The following is a 16,899-nucleotide window of genomic DNA, read 5'->3' on the forward strand; positions in this document are numbered from 1 at the left end:
CTCAGAGAAGACTCCAGGAGCTGAGGTTTGGTCTGAGTGAAGTATAAATGTATTTAAAGAAGAGAAATACACATAGAGGAAAGGTTAAAAAAAAAAAAACAACCTGGAGCAGAATATATTATGCTGTAGTAGAAGTTAAAAAAAATACAATGAAACAAAACAAACAAAGAAAAAAACAGGGGTAGGAATCCTGATCTCAGAAAGCAAAAAACAAAAATAGATCTAATTAGAAGAATTAAGGAAGGAAACTATATCTTGCTAAAATGTGCTATAGACAATAAAGCAATATAAATACTAAACATACATGCACCAAGCAGTATAGCATCCAAAGTCCTAGAAAAGAAGTTACAAGAAGAAATAGACAACAAAACTATACTAGCAGGGGATCTTAACCTCCCCCTCTCAGAACTAGATTAAATCTAATCACAAAACAAACAAGAAAGAAGTTAAGGAGGTAGAATTTCAGAAAAGTTAGATATGATAGAGCTCTGGAGAAAATTCAATGGGGTTAGAAAGGAGTATACCTTTTTTTCTCAGTGGTACATGGTACCTACACAAAAATTGTACATTAAAAAAAATGTGCTAAGGCATAAAAACCTCACAATGAAAAGCAAAAAGGCAGAAACATTAAATGCATACTTTTCAGATCATGATGCAATAAAAATAACATGTAATAAAGGGCATTGGAAAAATAGGCTAAAAAATAATTGGAAACTAAATAAGTTAATCTTAAAGAATGTGTCATTCAGGGGCATCTAGGTGGTGCAGTGGATAGAGCACTGGCCCTGGATTCAGGAAGACCTGAGTTCAAATTCAGCCTCAGACACATAAGACTTACTAGCTATGTGACCCTGGGCAAGTCATTTAACCCCCATTGCCCAACCAAAATAAAATGTGTGGGTAAAACAACAAATCATAGAAACAATCAATAATTTCATCAAAGAGAATGGCAATAATGAGACAACATACTAAAATTTAAGGGATACAGACAAAGCAGTTCTGAATCGGGCATGCAACTAAAAAAAGGTAGAAAAAGAACAAATGAAAAATTCCCAATTCAATGCCCAATTAGAAATTCCGAAAACCAAAGGAGAGATTAATAAAAATGAAATTAAGAAAACTGTTGAACTAATAAATAAAACTAAGAGCTGGTTTAATGGGGCAAAAAAACAATAAAATAGATAAATGTGTTCAATTTGATTAAAAAATAAAAGAAGATAAACAAGTTACCAGTATCAAAAATGAAAAGTATAAATTCACCACCAATGAAGAGGAAATTAAAGCAATAATAATTAGGAGTTATATTGCCCAACTGTATTCCAATAAATCTGACAATCTAAGTGAAATGGATGAGCATTTACTGTACATGAACACACATGTATACAGAGAGAGAGAGAGAGAGAGTCCAGATTAACAGAAGGAAAAAAAATACTTAACCCCATTTCAGAAAAAAAGAAATTGAACAAGCCATCAATGAACTCCCTAGGAAAAAATCTCCAGGGTCAAATGGATTTAAAAATTAATTCTTCAGTTTAGATTCTTAAAATATAGCCAATAGCTTATTAACGTTCAGACTCCTTAAGTGTCTTCCCAATATGACTTATGGTCTAATAAACCTTGTCTTTGGCTGAAAGAAGGCTTGGATTAAATTCTTTCAGGCAGGATCTGTATGTTCTGATTTTTGGGTCCTAGCACCCTTGAACCCCTCAACTTCATCATTTTGGTGACCCATATGGGGAAACTGCCTAATCCCAAGTTCTTCTCCAGCCAAGACTGGAAGGTATGTAAGCCTCCCCCTACCCTTCCTTTCTTGCTTTGCAGTTGGGGGTAGGTGCTTGGGGTGCTTTTGGGAAGACAGTTAAGAGGCTGTCTTGCGCTCAGCCTGATGCTCTCAGGCTCTCAGTCCACTAGGTCAGTTCAAGGCCATGGACCTGGGAACACCTTCCACAGGATAGAGGATAAGGATGGATGCCCTACCAGGAAGTATATGCCCAATTCTGTCAGTTCTCAACACTAAGTAATTGGGAAATACTATAATTGCTTTTTGGTTCCCTGAGATTTACTTACTCCCTTCCATCTACACCCCTGAATTCTCCTTCATGGTGGTTACAATGGGGAAGTTAGAACAGCTAAAAATATCTTGGCAGATTCTAGAGGTTTTGTGATTGATCATTAAGGAGTTTGGAACTCCTCCTTAAGACCCTGGTCACTCTTTTCTCCCAGTCCCTTACCTTGAGTCAACAGAGTATCTGTTAATCCCTCTCATAGGAGAAGAGAGTTTCACCCTTTTCTCCTCACCTTTGATTTTACCCTCCCCCACCTGTGAAAGGAAGGAGTAGGGAGGGGCAGCAGCTACGGGGAGTCCCACTGGCAATGGCCTTGGGCCCATTGGCAGCCTTTGCCTTGAAACATCACCCAGGTTCAGCACATCCAGCTCAAGTAAAGAAGTTAGCCTATGGAACTTGGGTAAGCATGCTCTAAGTTGTAGTTTTAACTGTTAATGAGATGTTGATTCTCTGTGTGAAGTAATCTGGAAATGCATTTAAAAAAATTGAAGTCACATGATTGATAATGAGTTTGTTTCAAGTTTTAAATTGGTGAACTTTTTCTATCAGTTATAACAAGCAACTTTTCATAATTAGGTTACCACTAAAATAATTTATTGGTTATTGTTTTCATGTGAAACTAACCAACAAGCTTATTTGTGTTATGGCATGCTGAGAATTTGCAAGTGCATAGAAATCTCTAATGATTGGCTTTTTACACCAGGACAAATTTAAGTTTGAGATGTAAATCCTGGAAAAGTTTTTCCTAAGCTGTGATTAGTGAGGTAAAAGCTGTTTCAGGTAAAAGCTCATAGTACTTTATTTTGAGTCATTTGATGGATCATAATCCATAGATAATCAATAATACACCATTTGAGAGAAATGCCACAAGCTACTCAGAGAACACGATACTGGTGGGAAGTCAGCATCAGGAAAAGCTGAGAGGACAATTTTAGCCTCAGTTTCCCCATTATATTCCTTTGAAATGGAATGTTATACACTTGGCTATTCCTGAGACTGACTATGAGGTAGATTTAATACCACATTTGGAAAACTGAATTATCGGAACCCAAACAGCTAAGATGTTTTATCCTGAAATATTTGGGCCCTAAATCTAGTCCCTACTTTCTATCTGGCCCCTACAGTCTTTTCTGTCAGATTTGTCTTCCAGACTACAGGATATTCACCTACAGTTGGTAGCAAGCAGCAGGTTTGGGAGGCAGCCAATGTCTCCTCAGTATTCCCTACATACAGCCTGTGCTTAGTTTCAGTGAAACTCCCCTTTGGGACCCCATCAAGGCAGGGACAGCTCTATGCCCTTTGCTAGCAGGAAGCAGTTTGAGAAACCGAGACCAAGACCTTCACCCCTTACGGGTCTCAGTTGCTTGAGGGGTGAATGATGAAAATGGGAGCTAGACCCCAAATAGGAAAAACCCTGGACTTTACCACATGGCCAAATCTCTGGCATTTGCCTGAGGCTATAATCCCATCAACTGGCCTTTCTTTGTAGCTACACTCAATCTCCCCCCCTTTGTTTTCCTTCCCTATGGCCCCTGGCCATTTCCCACCCTCAATCCTAGCTAGGCTCCATTCTCCCATAGTTCTGTTCACTCCAGTTTACTGGCCACTGCCATTCTGATCCCCCTTAGCCCCTCCCCAAGTCACCCCAAGCTACTTGGCCACTCCTAGATCCCTCCCACAGTCTTTCTTTGTATAAGGTCCATCTTCTGTCCATTAAGGTGCTTAGATTCTTAAAATCTAACCAATAGCTTACTAATGTTCAGACTCCTTAAGAGTCTGCCCAATATGACTAATGTTCTAATAAACCTTGTCTTTGGCTGAAAACCAAATGTGAATTCTTCTAAACATTTAAATAACAATTCATTCCAATATCATTTAAACTATTTGGAAAAATAGGTAAAGAAAGACTCCTACCAAATTCCTTTTATGATACAAATAAGGTGCTGATACCTAAACCAGGAAGAGCCAAAACAGAGGAAGAAAATTGTAGAACAATTTCTCTAATTAATATTGATGCAGAAATTTTAAATAAAATATTAGCAAAAAATTACAGCAATTTATCACTAGGATAATACACTATGATCAGGTGGAATTTATACCAGGAATGCAGGGCTGGTTCAATATTAGAAAAGCTATGCGCATAATTGACCATATCAATAACAAAACTAATAGAAATCATATGATTGTCTCAATAGATGCTGAACAAGCTTCTGAAAACATACAGCACCCATTCCTATTAAAAACACTAGACAGCATAGGAATAAATTGCATTTTCCTTAAAATAATAAGCAGTATCTATCCAAAATCATCAGCAAACATTACATATAATGGGGATAAGCTAGACACATTTCCAGTAAGATCAGGAGTGAAACAAGGATGCCCATTATCACTACTATTATTCACTATTGTAATAGCAATGTTAGCATTAACAATAAGACAAGAAAAATAAACTGAAGGAATTAGAATAGGCAATGACAAAACAAAACTATCACTCTTTGCAAATGATATGATGGTATACTTAGAGAATTCTAGAGAATCAACTAAAAAAACCTACTTAAGATAATTAAAAACTTCAGCCAAGTTGTAGGACATAAAATACACCAAATCATCAGTATATCTATATGTTACTATCAGAGCCCAACAGCAAGAGATTGTGTGAAGAGCTGACAATATTTTCTTTGCATCCTTCTAAGTTTTATTTTGTTCTTTTGAACCATCTTTATTTTGTTCTTTTTTTCTCCCTTCTTCTCCCCTCCTCCAAAAGCTATAATTAAGCACAGAGATCAAAAGATAGATAAATGGATAGATAGATAGATAGATAGATATGCATATATGTGCCCACATATACATATAATATATATATATATATATATATGCATAGATGTATATACACAAAACTATAAAAACATACATATGCCCCTATATACATAAGTTATAATACATATATTTATATAAGTATAATCATACTTCTATATAGATATACACATTCATATGCATCTATGTAAGACTATGTAAGAAAAAAAATAGGGTTTTTTTTGGCCTTTGTTTCTCTGAGGGTAGATAACCTCTTCCTTCATAAGTCCAAATCTATCCATATTTTTCAAAATATACAGACTCATCATTTCCTGTACCAATGCAATATTCCAACCTTATAGTATTTTAAATAATCCAAAGCTACATTGATGAATATAACTGACACATAGTATAGTTTCCCTGTTTTTCTTTTTTGATTAAATCTATTTTAATCTTAACTACTTCTTTTTCCATAACAAATTCTGCTCCTAATCTTTATTTCATGTTTGTGCATATCCCTTATTTCCCTTCCCTTCTGACTCCTCTACTTTACTTCTACCCAAAACTTTGCTCTCCTATTACTTAATATACCACTTCCACCCAAGGATTCTTACTTTATCCTCCCAATTCCATTAATCTAAACCACCTTCCACACCTCCCTTTAACCTATTCCCTTACCTTCCTCTCTAAAAATACCTCCGTTATCCTCTCCCCCCTCCTTATCCCCTTAGCATTTTATTACTTTCTGAATTCAGAAGACTTTTATACTCTTCTAGATATATATGTATATTATATATGTATACATATATGTATATATCTTCTAGATATATATCTATTGTTGCCTCTTGAAGCTATTACCAATGAAAGTACATTTCCAGAACTACAAACCCTCCTCTCCCATCTAATTCTTCTGTTTCCATTATTCCTGTCACAACTTGCTTGCTTCTATAAATATTTTTGTACATGTGTGCTCTTTTCTCATTTGTATGATCTCTTTGAGATACAACCCTAAAAGTGGTATTACTGGGTCAAAGGGTGTGCACAATTTGCCTTTTTGGGCATAGTTCCAAATTGCTCTCCAAAATGGTTGGATCAGTTCACAGATCCAACAATAATGTATTAATGTTCCAATTTTACCACATCTTCTCCAACATTTATCATTTTCCTGTTTTGTCATGTTAGCCAACCTGATAGCTGTAATGTGGCACCTCAAAGTTGTTTTGATTTGCATTTCTCTAATCAATAGTGACTTAGAGCATTTTTTTCACATGACTACAGATAGATTTAATTTCTTCATCTGAAAGCTACCTGTTCATATCCTTTGACCATTTACCAATTGGGGAATAACTTGCATTCCTATAAATTTGACTTAGTTCTCTATATATTTTAGAAATGAGGCCTTTATCAGAGACACTGGTTGTAAAAAGTCTTTCCCAGTTTTCTGCTTCCCTTCTAATCTTAGTTGCATTGGCTTTGTTTATGCAAAAAACATTTCAATTTAATATAATCAAAATTATCCATTTTGCATTTCATAATGTTCTCTATTTTCATGTTTCATCATAAATTCTTCTCCATAAATCTCACAGGTCAATTATTCCTTGTTCTCCCAGTTTGCTTATACAATCAGCCTTTATAACTAAATTGTGCACTCATTCTGACTTTATCTTGGAATAGGGTGTAAGATTTTGGTCTATGCCTATTTTCTGCCACACTTTTTTCAAGTTTTCCCAGCAGTTTTTGTCAAATATTGAGTTCTTATCCCAGAAACTGGGGTTTTGGTTTTATCAAATAGTAGATTACTATAGTTTTGAGTACTGTGTTTTGTGTACCTAACCTATTCCACTGATGCATCACTCTATTTCTTAGACAGTACCAAATAGTTTTGATGATTACTGCTTTATAATACAATTTAAGAGCTGGTATGTCTAGGACACCATCCTTAGCATTTTTTTTTAATAGTCCCTTTGATATTCTGGACTTTTTGCTCTTCCAGATGAATCTTGTTACTATTTTTTCTAGCTCTATAAATTTTTTTTTGGTAGTTTGATTGGTATGACACTGAATAAGCAGTTTAACATAGGTAGAACTGTTATTTTTATGAACAACTGATGTTTTTCCAATTATTTAGATCTGACTTTATATGTGTGAGAAGTGTTTTGTAACTGTGTTCATATAGTTCCTGGATTTGTTTTGGCAGGTAAACTTCTAAATATTTTATAATGTCTACAGTAAGTTTACTTAGAATGTCTCTTTCCATCTCTTGCTGTTGGGCTTTGTTGGTAATATATGGGAATGCTGATGATTTATGTGGGTTTATTTTATATCCTGCCACTTTGCTAAATTTGTTAATTATTTCAAGTAGTTTTTTACTGGATTCTCTAGGATTCTCTAAATGAACTATCATATCATCTGCAAACAGTGATAGTTTTGTTTCTTCTTTGCCTGTTCTAATACCTTCAATTTCTTTTTCTTCTCTTTATTGCTAAAGCTAATGTTTAATGGACATCTTTGTTTCACCCCTGATTTTACTGAAAATTCTTCTACCTTATCCCCATTACATATAATGCTTACTGAAGGTTTTTGATATATACTGCTTATTATTTTAAGGAAAATTCAATTTAGTCCTATGCTCTCTAGTGTTTTTAATAGGAATGGGTGCTATATGTTTTCAGAAGCTTAGTCAGCATCTATTAAGATGATCATGTGGTTTCTATTAGGTTTTTTTTGTTGATATGATCAATTATTTTATAGTTTTCCTAATATTGAATCAGCTCTGCATTCCTGGTATAAATCCTACATGGTAATTGTGTATTATTCTCATGATAAGTTGCTATAATCTTTTTGCTAACATTTTATTTAAAAATTTTGCATCTATATTCATTAGAGGAATTGGTCTATAATTTTCTTTCTCTATTTTGACTCTTCCCTGTTTTGGGTATTAGCATCATATTTGTATAATACAAAGAATTTGGTAAGACTTTTTCTATGCTTATTTTCCCATATCATTTACATAGTAACGGAATTAATTGTTCTTTAAATGTTTAATAGCATTCACTTGTAAATCTATCTGGCCCTGGAGATTTTTACCTAGGGAGTTCATTTATGGCTTGTTTAATTTCTTTTTTCTGAAATGGTGTTATTTAAGTATTTTACTTCCTCTTCTGTTAATCTCGGCAATTTATATTTTTGTAAATATTTATCCATTCCACTAAGATTGTCAAATTCATTGCCATACAGTTGGGCAAAGTAGTTCCTAATTATTGTTTTAATTTCCTCTTCATTGGTGGTGAATTCACCCTTTCCATTTTTTGGTAATTTTAGTTTTCTTCTTTCTTTTTTTAAAATCAAATTAACCAAAGGTTCATCTATTTTACTTTTTTCATCAAACCAGCTTTTAGTTTTATTTATTAGTTCAATAGTTTTCTTAATTTCAATTTTTATTAATTTCTCTTTTGGTTTTCAGTATTTCTAATTTGGTATTTAATTGGGGATTTTTAATTTATTCTTTTTCTAGTTTTTTTTTAATTACATGCCGAATACATTGATCTCCTCTTTCTCTATTTTATTTATGTACGAATTTAGAGGTATAAAACTTCCCCTAAAAACTGCTTTTGCTGCATCCCATAAGTTTTTGTATGTTGTTGCATTAATGCCATTCTCTTTAATAAAGTTATTGATTGTTCCTTTTTAAAAATTTTTTAAATTCTTTTTTATTTAGTATTTTATTTTTCCCCAGTTACATGTAAAAATAATTTTTAACATCCCTTTTTGAGACTTTGAGTTTCAAATTCTCTCGCTTCCACCCTCCCCATGTGTTCTCATTGAGAAGGCAAGCAATTTGATATAGGTTGTACATGTATAGTCACGGAAAACATATCCATAATAGTCATGCTGTGAAAGAAAACATAGACACAAGAAAAAAAACTCAAGAAAAATAAAGTAAAAACAAAATGCTTCAATCTGTATTCAGACACCACCAGTTCTTTCTCTAAGAATGGATAGCATTTTTCATCATAAGTCCTTCTGAGTTGTCTTGGCTCATTGTATTGTTGAGAATATCTAAATCATTCAGAGCTGATCATCTTACAACTTTGCTGTTACTTTGTACACAGTACATTTTGCTTTGCATCAACTCATATGAGTGTTTCCAGGTTTTCCTGAGAGCATCCTGCTCATCATTTCTTATCATATAATGTATTTCATCCTAATCACATACCACAACTTGTTCAGCCATTCCCCAATTGATGGGCATCCCCTCAATTTCTAATTTTTTGCCCCCAGAAAAGAATTACTACAAATAATTCTGTACAAATATGTCCTTTTCCTTTTTGATTTTTATCTCTTTTGGGATATATACCTAGTAGTGGTATTGCTAGGTCAAAAGGTATGCATAGTTTTATAGCATCATTCCAAATTGCTGTACAGAATGGTTGAATCCCTTCACACCTCCACCAGTAGTGCATTAATGTCTTATTTTTCCCACATGCCCTCTGACATCTGTCCTTTTCCTTTACTGTTCTATTAACCAATCTAACAGGTATGAGGTAGTATCTCAGAATTGTTTTAATTTGCATTTCCCCAATCAGTACTGAATTAGAGTATTTTTTTCATATGGCTATATATAGTTTTATTTATCTGAAAACTGATTATATTTTTTCATCACTTATCTGCTGTTATAAATTTCACACAGTTCTCTACATATTTGAGAAATGAGGCCCTTATCAGAGAAATTTAATTCAAATTTTTTTTTCATAGTTACTATTGGTAACTATGTTTCCCTCCATCTTATGTCCCTATCAATTCTATTCTCTCTCTCCTTTTCACCCTGTACTTCCTCAAAAATATTTTGCTTCTGACTACCCCCTCCTCCAATCTGCCCTCTCTTTTATCACACTCCTCCTTCTCCTCCTACTTTCTTGTAGGGTAAGACAGATTTCTATACACAATTGAGTGTGTATGTTATCCCCTCTTTGAGCCAATTCTTATAAGAATAAGGTTTACTCACTCCCCTTCACCTCCCCCCTCTTCCCATCCATTGTAAAAATATTTTTCTTGCCTCCTCTAAGTGAGGTAATCTACCCCTGTTCTATCTCTCTCTTTATCTTTCTTCCAGTACATTCCTTTTTCACCCTTCATTTTATTTTTTTAGATATCATTCTTTCATATTCAACTCCAACTTGTGCCCTCCATCTATATATACTCCTTCAACTACTCAAATAATGAGAAAGGCCTTATGAGTTACAAATATAATCTTCCCATGCAGGAATGTAAACACTTCAACCTTATTAAGTCCCTTATGATTTCCCTTTCCTATTTACCTTTTTACGCTTCTTTTGAGTCTTATATTTGGAAGTCAAAGTTTCTATTCAGCTCTAGTCTTTTTATCAGGAATGCTTGAAAGTCCTCTAGTTCATTGAATATCCATTTTTTCCATTTCTCCATTTCCCATTTCTCCAGCTTTACTCAACAACACAAGTGTAGGGGTGGGGGTAATGGATGGTTGGAGTGATCCAAGACTTAAAATTACAACGTGATGATATTCTAGTTGAGAAGAACAGCTTGAAGTAATTGTGGTGGTACTGAGGATGAAAAGGGAGACACACCTTGCAGAGATAATAAATGGGCTGGACAGATTGTGGCAGAAATTATCTGGAGGCAGATCCTTTCCTTAGGAAGTTTGTGCAGCCAGGGAGTGCAGTTGCCAAGGTATGAGCCAGTGAGGCCCTTTCATCTCAGAGGAACTCTCCAGTCATCCCTTGGATGACAACCTTACTCCACTTTGCATTGTGGACTGTACTGTAACAAAATGTTAAAGATCAAGTGGGATTGAAAAGGAAACATGAAAGGATACCATCACCCTACTCCATCCAGAAGGTGAGACACAGGGGTTACACATTGCATACCTTTTCCCAAATGCATTGATCACTTGTGCTGGCTTTTCTTTTCCTCCCTCACTGATAGCCACTTAGACAATAGCAAGATCCTCAAGATTGGTCAGTTTGGAAGATAGGTGTAATGGAGGGGAGTGGTGTGGTACAAAGGAGATGGGGAAGAGAAGTACATGAGAGGTAGACAGACCCCCAGGAGCTCACTCCACTCACATCCTCCTCCAGAGATAAAAGCTTGATTGTTTCTTTGATTTCTTATTTGGACCACTCATTCTTTAGGATTGTATTATTTAGTTTCCAATTACTTTTGATCTATGTTTCCATGGCCCTTTATTACATATAATATTTATTGAATCATGATCTGAAAAGGATACATTTAATATTTCTGCCTTTCTGCATTGTATTGTGAGGTTTTTATGCCCTAGCACATGGTTAATTTTTGTGTTTGTGCCATGTACTGCTGAGAAAAAAGTATATTCCTTTCTATCCCCATTCAATTTTATCTAGAGGTCTAACATAACTAACTTTTCTAAAATTCTATTCACCTCCTTAACTTCTTGTTTATTTTGTAGTTAGATTTATCTAGTTCAGAGAGGGGGATATTGAGGGCCCCCAGAAGCAGAGTTTTTCTGTCTATTTCTTCCTGTAACTCCATGAACTTTTCCTCTAAGAATTTAGATGTCATACCACCTGTTGCATATATGTTTAGTAATGATATTCATTGTCTATGGTGCCTTTTTAGCAGGATGTAGTTTCCTTCCTTATGTCTTTTGATAGATCTATTTTTGCTTTCCCTTTGTCTGAGATCAGGATTGCTACACCTGCTTTTTTTTTTTTTACTTTAGCTGAAGCATAATATATTCTACTCTAGCCTTTTACCTTTACTCTGTGTGAATCCCTCTGTTTCAAATGTGTTTCTTGTAAATAATATATTGTAGGATTATGGTTTTTAATACATTCTGTTATTCATTTCCATTTTATGGGAGCATTCATCACATTCACATTCACAGTCATGATTACTATCTGTGTCTTTCTTTCTATCCTATTATCCCTCTCCCATTTATGCTTTTCTTTCTCCTTTTCTTTCTTTCCCTCCTCACTAGAGTTTTCTTTTCACTACCACCTCCTTCAATCTGCCCTCCCTTCTATCAGCCCCTTCCCTTTTCTTTCTGCTTTCCCTTCCTACTGCCTATATGGCAAGTTAAATTTCTACACCTAACCGATTATGTTATTCCCTCCTTGAGCCAAATCCAATGACAGTAAAGTTCAAACAATGTTCATCTCCTTCCTTTCTTTCCCTCTATTGTAATATGTCATTGTGCTTCTTCATGTGATGTAATTTACCGTTTTCTGTTTCCTCCTTCCCTCTTTTCACACTACAATTCCTTTTCACCACTTCATTAGATTTGTTATCATTACATCAAAGTCAACTTAAAGGGCAGCCAGGTGGCATAGTGATCCTGGAGTCATGAGGACCTGATTTCAAATCTGGCCTCAGGTACATTATACTCACTACCTGTGTCACCCTGGGCAAGTCACTTAATCCTGACTGCATTGCAAAAAAAAATCAATTTAATCAATTTAAATCCACTCCCTCTGTCTATGTATATCCCTTCTAAATGTCATAATAAAGAAACAGTTCTCAAGAGTTACCAGTATCATCTTCCCATGTAGGGATGTAAACACTTTACCTTTATTGAATAAACATGTTTGTTTGTTTTTTTCCTTTCCTGTTTACCTTCTTATGCCTCTCTTGAGTCTTGTATTTGAAGATCAGGTTTTCTCTTGAGCTCTGACCTTTTCATCGAGAGAGTCTGGAAGTCTCCCATTTCATTGACTGTCCATCTCCTCCCCTAACAGACTATGCTCAGTTTTGCTGGGTAGTTGATCCTTGGTTGTAACCCAAGCTCCTCTGCCTTATGAAATATCATATTCCTAGCCCTCCAATGTTTTAATGTAGAAGCTGCAAGATACTGCAAAATACCTAATGTGATTCCAATATTTGAATTGTTTCTTTCCAGCTGCTCTTAGGATTTTCTCCTTGACATGATAATCCTGGAATTTGGCTACAATATTTCTTGGTGTTTTCAATTTGGGATCTCTTTCAGGAGGTGATTGGTGAATTCTTTGAATGAGTATTTGACCCTCTGATTCTTAGGCAGTTTTCCTTGATGATCTCCTGAAAGATTCTATTCAGTCTCTTTTTTTTTTCCTAATCATGGATTTCAGGTAGAGCAATAGTTCTTAAGTTACCCCTCCTGTATCTATTTTCCAGGTCGGTTGTTTTTCTAATATGAAATTTTATATTTTCTTCTATTTTTTTCATTCTTTTGATTTTGTTTTCTTGATTTTTAATGTCTTATACATTCATTAGCTTCTAATTGCCCAATTCTATTTTTTAAATGAATTGATTTTTTCAGTTAGCTTTTGTACCTCCTTTTCATTTGGCCCATTTTACTTTTTAGAGAAGTGTTTTTTTCAGTGTACTTTTTTCATTTTTTAAAATGAATTGTTCAATTTCTCTTCTACCTCCCTTATTTGACTTTTAAAATTCTTCTTCAGATCTTCCAAGAAGGCTTTTTGAGTTTGAGACAAGTTCATATTGCCTCTGAGTTTTCAGATATGGGTATATCGACAATTTTATCCTCCCCTGAATTCATGTTTTGATCTTCCCTGTCAATAAGATACTTTTCTATGGTCATTGTTTTTCTATATGTCTTATATATCATATTGTTTGCCTTATTTTTTCTGGCTTTTAAAATTGATCCCTCCTTCTGGGCACAGGGGGCACTCTCCCAGGTTTCTTGTGTTGGGGGTTAGGAGCCTGGTTACTGGCTTACTGTAACACCTCACTTCCTGTACTTGTTGCCTTAAGCCACAACAAGAGGGATCTTTCCTGTTAAGTCCTCTAGTCTCATGAGCTAAAAGACTGCTGTATCTAGTGGTTTGGTTTTTTTTTTGCTGACTCTATTATTTCATAGTTTTTCCTGGGGCAATATTCTCTGGGTTTTTCAAGGTCAATAAGGGAGAGTGAGAGCAACTTACTGCTTACTCCTCTACCTGGGCTCCCAGAAGTCAAAATAAGTGACTTTCAAACATTCACTCTGTGTGCTGATAGCCCCAGGAGCAGCTGCTGCTACTGCTACTGCTATTGTTGCCACTACTGCTGCTGATTCAATCACTCCCAATGCCCGTTCCTGGTTTGCTGATGCCATGGCTATATTGGCACACTCTGAAGCCCTGTACTAGACTGTGCTTCTCTCCCATCCTGTTCTGACAGACCTTTCCCATTAACCTTCTAAGTTTCTCTGGCATCTGTGGGCTAATAAGTCTAAGAAACCCCTATTGCTGTTGGTGATTCAGTCCCCTGGAGCAGCTTTGCTTAGGCCAGGTCTGCCACTGTGTCCTCTTCACTAGATGCTCCTTTCTCAGGCTGTTGCAACAGACCTTCCTGTTGACCTGTCAACCACTCGTCTGTCCTTATTAAGTCCCTTGTAAGCCCTTGGTATGTACCTTATATTTCTCTGGGCACGAGTATGCCAACTCTTCTATTAAGTTCAGTTTTTTTAAACAAAATCCTGAAAGTCTGATAATTTACTAAATGTTCATTTGTTTTTCATTGAGGATTATGCTTAATTTCTCTGGGTATGATATCTTCTGCCATGACCCCAATTCTTTTGCTCTTCAATATATAGTGTTCCAAGACTTGCAGTCTTTTAGTGTCACTGCAGCTAGATCTTACATGATTCTAATTGTGGCACCAGCATATTTAAATGTTTTTTTTTTCTCTTGTTGCTCTTAATATTTTATCCCTGAGCTGTGGGTTTCAGAATTTGACTATGATATTCCTGTTTGTTTTCCTTGTAGGATATCTTTGAAGTGGTGATAAGTAGATTGTTTTCAATTTCCATTTAACCTTCTTCTAATGCTTCAGGACAATTATCTTTAATTATTTCTTGTATTATTGTGTCAAGATTCTTTTTTTTTATCATAGCTTTCAGGGTAGTCTGATTATTCTTATGTTTTCTTCATCTGTTCTGCAGATCAATTATTTTTATGAGATGTTTCACTTTCTCTTCTATGTTTTTCATTTTTTATATTTTGTTTTCTAATATTTCTTTGTCTCATGACTTCACTGGCTTCCTCTTGCTCAATTCTGATTTTCAAGGAGTCATTTTCTTCCCTAACATTCTGGATCTCCTTTTCTTCTTGCTTGACTTTTTATTTTTTTTTTAAATTTGGGAGTCTTCCTGCCAAGACAAATCTAGGAGCTATGTGAGCACAGTCACAAAACACTTTTCACACAAATAAAGTCAGATCTAAACAATATCATTTTTCATGGGTAGACCGAGCTAATATAATAAAAATGACAATTCTACCTATGTTATATTACTTCGGTGCCATACCAATCAAACTACCAAAAACATTTTGTAGAGCTAGAAAATATATTAACCAAATTCTTCTGGAAGAACAAAAGGTCAAGATTCTCAAGGGAATTAGTAAAAAAAAAAACATGAAAAGGCAGGTGGCCTAGCTGCACCAGATCTAAAGCTATATCAAAAAGTGGCAATCATCAAAACTATTTGCTACTGGCCAAGAAATACAGTGGTGGATCAGTGGAATAGGTTAGGTACACAAGACACAGTAGTCAATGATTCTAGTAATATATTGTTTGATAAACTGAAGACCCCAGCTTCTGGGATAAGAACTCACTATTTGACAAAACCTTCTGGGAAAACTGGAAAAGAGTATGGTTAAAAACTAGGCATAGACTAAAATCTCATACCATATACCAAAATAAAGTTAAAATGCGCTCATGATTTAGATAAAAAGGCTGATACTATAAGCAAAGTAGGAGAGAAAGGAATTGTTAACCTGTTAGATCTATGGAAAAAAGAAGAATTCATGACCAAACAGGAGATAGAGAATATTATGAAATGCAAAATGGACAATTTTGATTACACTAAATTGAAAAGTTTTTGTACATAACCAAGCCAACATAACCAAGATTAGAAGGGAAGTAGAAAACTGGGAAATAATTTTTACAACCAGTGTCTCTGATAAGGGCCTCATTTCTAAAATATTTAGAGAATTAAATCAAATTTATAAGAATACAAGCTATTCCCCAACTGATAAATGGTCAAAGTATATGAACAAGCAGATCTCAGATGAAGAAATTAAAGCCATCTGTGGACATATGAAAAATGTCCTAAATAACTATTGATTAGACAAAATCAGATTAAAACACCTCTGAGGGGGCACCTCAAATCTATCAGATGGGCTAATATGAGAGAAAAAGGGAAATGATAAATGTTGGACATGTAAGAAAATTGGAACACGAATGCATTGTTGGTAGAGTTGTGAATTGATCCAACTATTCTGGAGAACAATTTGGAACTATGCCCAAAGGGCTATAAAATTATGCTTCCCCTTTGATCCAGCAATACTACTTCTAGGTCTGTATCCCAAAGAGATCATTAAAAAAAGAGTAAAAGGACTCACATATTCAAAAATATTTATAGCAGCTTTTTTGTGTTGTGGCAAAGAATTGGAAACAGAGAGGATACCCATCAATTGGGGAATAGCTGAACAAGTTGTGTTATATGAATGCAATGGAATACTATTATTCTATAAGAAATGAGGAGTAGGCAGTTTTTAGAAAAACCTGGAAAGTCTTACATAAATATGCTGAGTGAAGTGAGCAGAACCAAGAGAGCATTGTATATAGCAACAACAACTTTGTGTGATGATTAATTATGTTAAATTTAGCTCTTGTCAGCAATACAATGATCCAAGACAATTCTAAAACATTTGTGATGTAAAATGCTAACCACAACCTGAGAAATATGGAGTATGAATGCAGATCAAAGCATAGTATTTTCACTTTGGTGGTTTTTCCCTTTTGTTCTGATTCTTGTTTCACAATATAACTAATGTGGAAATATGTTAAATATGATTGTGTACGTATAATCTATATCAAATTGCTTGCTATCATGTAGACGGGGGAAGGGAAAACAGGAAAAAATTTGGAACTCTAAATTTTATATAAAATGATTGTTGAAAACTATCTTTACATGTAACTAGAAAGAATAATACACTATTAAAGGAAAAAAGAAAAGAGAAATTTTTAAAGATGCTAATATTAAAGAAAA

The sequence above is a fragment of the Phascolarctos cinereus genome, unplaced genomic scaffold (assembly GCF_003287225.1).
Source record: "Phascolarctos cinereus isolate Bilbo 61053 unplaced genomic scaffold, phaCin_HiC Scaffold_1;HRSCAF=81, whole genome shotgun sequence".
NCBI lineage: Eukaryota > Metazoa > Chordata > Mammalia > Diprotodontia > Phascolarctidae > Phascolarctos > Phascolarctos cinereus.